Genomic DNA, 7,033 nt, shown 5'->3' on the forward strand with positions numbered 1-7,033 from the left:
AGCGAGGGCGCATACTTTGAATAAAATATTTGTTATCATTCTCTTGAAATAATTGTGTTTTTTTCTTGAAAAAATACCGGTTTCATATGTATACACCTGGTACTACTAACAAATATAATTGTTTGAACAATTTATTATTGTTTTTAATGATATTTTTTCAGATTAAATCTGGCAAATAACAGCTTCCTTTAATTTCTAAACTTTTGGCCAATTCGCAGTTGAAGTGAAGTAAATTATTTAACAATTTTAACCACGTTAATTGTTTTGGAAATTTATTATTATTTTTATGATTATTTAATTTAAATAATGCTAGAAAGTTGTGGTTTGTTCTGAACTTTTCAACTATTTGACTACTTTTCACTTGGATTGAGTTATTAATTAATTATTGTACATTTCATTATTATTGTTTGTAAAAATCTTCTTTTTTAATAACACCAGGTAGTTGCGGTTGCTTCTGAAATTCTTTACTTTTTACTTACTTTTCACTTAGTCAAATCATAAATAATGCAAATTAACGAACATAGTTGTTTAAATAAATTAATAATGTTTATAACTATTTTTTCTTATATTAGTGTTAAAAATTCTTGGTTTTTTCGAAACTCTTAAAATTGTTTTTACGTTTCACTTAGTCAGGTAATAACTAATGAAATTCAACAAAAATATCTGTTTAAACAATTTACTATTTTTTATAACTCTCTTCTATTAGAATAAAGTTAGAAAGTCGCAATTTTTTTAAATGCTGTTTTTTTTCAAATTTCAGTCAGGAGCAAGTTAAAAAATTTAATTTCAACAGAGCAGCCCTCCGTAACGACTTAAAGAAAAATTAACATTTAGTGTAATCTATGTCGAAATTTGGAAGAATATCTCAAATAATCGTTTTATTTCAGAAAAGTATGTATACGAAAAAGAAGGAGATTGTTTAAAATATAATTCTCTCCAAAGTTGATTTATTCTTTGCACAAAACTAAAAAGGCAAAGCAAAGTTAAACATTTTAGGAAAGCGACTTTCTAGCACTCAATTAAGAGAAAATAGTTATAAACAATAATAAATTGATTCATTAACTATTTTGGTTAATTTACATTAAGGATTACATCACTTAGTAAAAAGTGGACCAAAAGTTAAATATTTTGGAAACAAAAACCGCATCTATCTTGTATCAATATAGATAAAGATAGTTATAAACAATAATTTGTATAGGTCAATATTTAAAAAATTAAAAAAAATGCATCTTTCAGCCAGTAAACAAGGAGAATATTATTATCAATAATAAAACTTTGTTCATTTAATTATTATTTTTATTTTTAATTAACTAGCACTTTGCTCTTATGGAAAAGTAGACAAAAAATAGAAATTTCAGAAGAAAACTGGTATATATCTCGAGTTACTATTGAATTTATTACATTAAGGTGATCAAATGAAGTTAATAAATAATAATTTGATTAAAATTAGGCAAAATCTAGAAAATTGAAAAAATTGCAACTTGCTATCTTTATTCTAAAAAAAATGGCTAAAAACAATAATTAATTGTTTAAACGATATTTCTGAGCATCTAGTTAACAGCATAAAATAGTCTTTTAAACGTGAGAAACAATTCGCATTTTAAAAAACAATAAAACTATAATTAACACCAAAAACTCGAAAAAAAACAACATTTTTTCACTTATGTGGTTTTGTTGGAAACTTATAAAACAGACTTATCGGAGCGATAAGCAAAAAGGAAATATTATATTTATATTCTATGGCTAATTTTTAACCAAAATGTAGAGTTTTAAATCGATTCATGCTTCATTCAATTATTATGGGAGTCCAGTGGGCACAAAATTTTGTGACGTCTTTACATCATTACGACATCTTTACGACAACTTTACGACACCTTATGTCCATTTCGTTAAGTCATCATTATGATATCGTAAATATGTCGTATGATCGGACGATGTCTGCGATGTCGTAAATACACTGTAACGAAATGGACATAAGATGTCGAAAAGTTGTCGTAAAGATGTCATAACAATGTCGTAAAGACGTCGCCAAATTTTGTGTCCAATAGGAGCCTTGAGACCTAGAGAGGGGCGATGCTTAGTCAAGCGTGACAAACAGCATGAGGGCAGCACTCTCAGACTGGGAATTAACGGTATAATGAGGGATAAAACAATACAAAAATAAGAGAAAATTTAATAATAAATGAAAGAAAGGTTGAGGTAATTAGTAAATAATATAATAAAAAATAAATGACAAATGGATGGGGCAAGCTGCACGAAGGATTGGGCAAGCGGACGTAAAGATAAGGGAACATATAATTATGAGACAAAAGGACTTAAATCTGGTTCAAGTTAACAGAGAACTAAATCCTGAAAATCCATATTACAAGTCAAATTCTAATTCTTTTCGTAAATTTTTCGGTTCTCTCTAGTAATTATTTTTTTATAAAATTTCTGTTCTAAAGTAAAAAATTATAATTATTTGCGGTAATTGACTGTCTCAAAACGAATGTTTCATTTATTTAAGGGCATTTGCTGTATCAATTTTCAAAATTATATTTCTTTATTAAAATTCCTTATCCTAATCTTAAAATTATAAATAATAACGGGAATTCCGTGAAACAATTATCACATCTATATTTCTAAACTGAAATTGCTTGTCCCAAACTCAAAATTAGAATTATGTGCTAGCATTTCCTCTCGTAAAGAGGCAACTAGAATTGTCCACGAAGAAACTGTACCATAAATTGAAAATTATAATTCTTACGAAAATTTCGTGCCCGAATTATTAAAATTACGTCAATTTACTAACATTCCCTGACAAAAAATAAAAATAAAAATTTGTTTGAAAAAACTCCTGTTCCAAGTGAAAATCTCATCAATTGCGGAAATTGCCTTTTCGAAACTAAAAATTTTGATTCTTCACATAATTTCCTGTTTCAAATTAAAAATTATAAGTCTTTACAGAAATGTCCTTTTCCAATTGTCAAAATTATGTTCATTTACTAAGACCTTCCTTGACGAAAGCTTGGAATTATAATTCTTTACTCAAATTCCCTTTTCTAAATTAAAAATTTTGATTCTTTACTAAATTACATGTTGCTAACTTAAAATTCTAATTCTTTGCAAAATTTCCTGTTCCAAAGTTAAAATTATAATCCTTTGTAGTAATTTAACGTCGCAAAATGAATATTGTAATTATTTCAGGGAATTTCCTGAACCCATTATCACATCTAAATTTTGTAACTGCAATACTTCTCCCAAACTCAAAATTAAAATTGTGTACTAACATTTCCTGAGCCAAAGTGATAATAGAAATTCTTTACGAAGATTGGCTATCCCGAACTAAAAATTCTAATTCTTACAACATTTTTTTGCCCAAATTATGAAAATTGTATTAATTTAATGAAATACCCTTTCGCAATCGAAAAATTAAAATTTGTTTCAAAAGTTCCCGCTATATGTGACAAATTCCCTGTTACAAGTCAAATCCTAAGTCTTCACGAAAATTCCCTTTTCTAAACTAAAAACTTTAAGTCATTACGAAATTCCCTGTTCTAAACTAAAAATTATAATACTTCGTGAAATCCCGTGTTCCAATGTTAACATTATAACCCTATCCGGCAATGGACCGTCTAAAAATGAAAATTGCAATTAATTCAGGGTATTTTCTTCACCAATTGTCAAAACTATATTTAATTAAAGAAATTGCTCATTCTAAACTTGAAATTATAAATCATTACGGGAATTCCCTGAACCAATTATCACATTCATATTTCCTAAGTGTAGTTTCACAGTGGGCACACAATTTGGCGACGTCTTTACGACGTCGTTACGACATCTTTACGAAATATTTACGACATTTTTACGACATCCTATGTTCGTGTCGTTTCGGCGTCTTTACGATATCGTAAAGACACCTTAACGACATGGACATGGGATATCGGAAAGTTGTCGTAAAGATATTGTAACGATATCGTAAAGACGTCGCTAAATTTTGTGCCTACTGGGTACTAGTCCTAAACTCAAAAAAATATTCTGATTATAATTTCTTGGCCCAATTGTCATAATAATATCAATTTACTGAAATTCCCTTTCACAAACTAAAATTTAAAATTCTTTTAAAAAATTCCCGCTCCACGGAAAAATTCCTTGTTGCAAGTGAAATTTTAATCCTTTACAAAAATTCCCTTTTCCAAACTCAAAATATTAATTCTTTACGAAATTCCCTATGCTAAACGTGAAGTTTAACGTGAAGTTGTAAGTTTTTCGTGAAAAATGTTGTAAGAATTAGAATTTTTAGTTCGGGATAGCCAATCTTCGTAAAGAATTCCTATTATCACTTTGGCTCAGGAAATGTTAGTACACAATTTTAATTTTGAGTTTGGGAGAAGTATTGCAGTTACAAAATTTAGATGTGATAATGGGTTCAGGAAATTCCCTGAAATAACTTTAAACTTTAAATAAGTTTAAGTAAACGTGAAGTATTCTAAACTGAAGTTGCTGGTTTTTTAAATTAAAAATCAAATTTCTCTGGCAGAAGATCTACGCTCTTTGCTGCACTGAAAATTGAACGACAGAACTTTCGATTGCTTGCCTGGGTGACTTTTTAAAATTTATTCAACTGCTTTCAACTTATAGGAAATCTTTTTGCTTGATGAATTCTTATGAAATCTTGTGAATACATATAATAGTTGATATTTCAAAGGAAAAATGTTTTAATTATAAATTTAAAAGTTTTTTAAAAATGATTTTCACCCAAACAGTTGGACTTATAACCAAAAAAGATCAAATTTCTACCAAAAGAGATGATGATTTTCTACAAAATCAGTGCATTCTTAAGCCACAAAAAAGAGTTTAATAGAACACAGTTATGTTTACAACTCTGAAATATGAATTTTGAAAAAAAAAGTTTATTTGCGACCGAACAGTGTTTTCAGTTAAATGATCGATTTGGCACAAAGAACCTTTAACCGAGTAGTGGAATTTTTAAAGGAAAAAATGTAATTTTTTTATCAAGAAATATAATATTCGATATTTGAACAACAAAATATTTTAATTAATAATTGAAATCAATTGAATTAATTCGAAAAGAAAACATCGAATTTTTGATAAAAATGTCGAAGCCTCAATCTAAATAAATTAATTTTTAACCAACCAGTTGAATTTTCGATTAAGAAAGTTACAATGTATCATTGAAAAGATAAATTTTGTAGCCAAAAAGACGAATTTCAACAAAATAGTTTATACGTTGATCAAAAAATATTTGTCAGTCACCAACATTGTCAACCAAGTAATAAAATTCTAACTAAAAAATAACTAAGATTGTTTGAAAAATTTGAGGTTAGAATTGGACTTTGCAATAAACTAATTTAAATAACTTTCTTAGAATAAATAATCAACTGAACAGCAAGCGTGAAGCTTATAAACAATATTTTTAATTTTAATTAATATAATTTCATCATAGATTATTTGTTTATAAGCAAAAAGTTATAGCATGTTGATGTGAATTTTATTAAAACATCAGGCAAAACATCGATTCATTATGATTTATCAAAATCCATTCCTGCTTTTTAATGTTTTATATAATTTTGTGCCAATTGTGCCATTTTATTTTAATAACCCCTTTTGAATTTCCTTTGTCTCAGCATTGGCTGCTTTTGTGTCCTACTTAATGATATGCCTCAAAATTCTTGTCCCACTAATGGGTGACCTGACTAGCTTGAAAATATCTATTTATATTGATTAACTATAAAGTTAAGAATTTATTTTTGGTTGTGATCGACCAATTAATGTATTAGCCATTTATTATCACGATTTTTGTATCGGAAATTTTGTAATTATTCAAAGTATTATTTTAATAGAAATTGCTAAATGAGCTGCGCATGGGTACAGCGCGCAGGGTAAATGACGGAGGTAACTCAGACTCGACTAAGCGCGCCCTCGAGGATCTCCTCTTAACTGAAACTCTAATGAAATTGATGAACCTACCCAGTGGGCACAAAGTTTAGCGACGTCTTTACGACATCGTTACGACATCTTTACTGTGTAGTTGGGTAGTAACGCTCGGGTGAATTGTAACACACATAACCTGGAAATATACGCGCACGTTGTTAACAATATTAAAATTTTTTTGACAAAATAACACAAAAAAGTTTGTGGGGACGTCCGTTAGCATGTTCGCTATCATTTTCCAGATTTTGATGGCAAAATATTTATCATCCTAGGAAAACAGCCGGGGGAATCTAACACTGAAAAAATCGATACTATTTCCTAAGCGCTATGAAAATTAATCACATTTTGCTAAATTAAAACTTTTTTGAATCAACCTACAGAAAAAGTGTGTGGGGACATCCGTTAGCATGTTCGCTATCATTTCCCAAATTTTTAAGACAAAATATTTATTATTCTATAAAAAAAAAGCCGGGGGAACATAAAATTGGTAAAATCGACAATATTCTAAGTATCACCTGCCCTTGAGTCAGAATTAATAAGGTTTTTAATAGTAGGCCATGTGACGAGTGGATCACGTGATAAGATTCCTACCTTACCAACACTTTTCTTGTTTCGTAAATTATTTTTAAACGAAACGCCACATCGAGTGGAAAATTTGAAATAAGAAATAAGAAGCACTAAGAAAGCTGGGTCTGATCCTAATTTTGCTTAAACTATGAAAAAAAAGCATAAAAAGTTATTTACAAAAAAAACGAGTTTCATGGTTATTAAAATTTACAAACAGACCTACCTTTCTTAGTGCTTTTTATTCATTATCCCAAATTTTCAACACGATGTAGCGCTTTGTATAAAAATAAGTTAAGAAATAAAAAAAGTGCCGGTAAGGTAGGCATCTGGTCACGTGACTCACTGATCACATGGCCTTAAGATCACATTATTTTTTCGTCTGTCACTCCAAAATTATATTTTGGGGTTAAGAAATTACTTTTCACGTTGAGGGAAACGCTTCAGTGGGTCTTTCATCGCTTGGCGAAACAAATCACGTAAGAGGCAGGAAAGTTGAGAAAAAAGTCACACCAGGTGCGTCGAGGTCAGGAAG

Source organism: Belonocnema kinseyi, chromosome 1 (assembly GCF_010883055.1).
Source record: "Belonocnema kinseyi isolate 2016_QV_RU_SX_M_011 chromosome 1, B_treatae_v1, whole genome shotgun sequence".
Taxonomy (NCBI): domain Eukaryota; kingdom Metazoa; phylum Arthropoda; class Insecta; order Hymenoptera; family Cynipidae; genus Belonocnema; species Belonocnema kinseyi.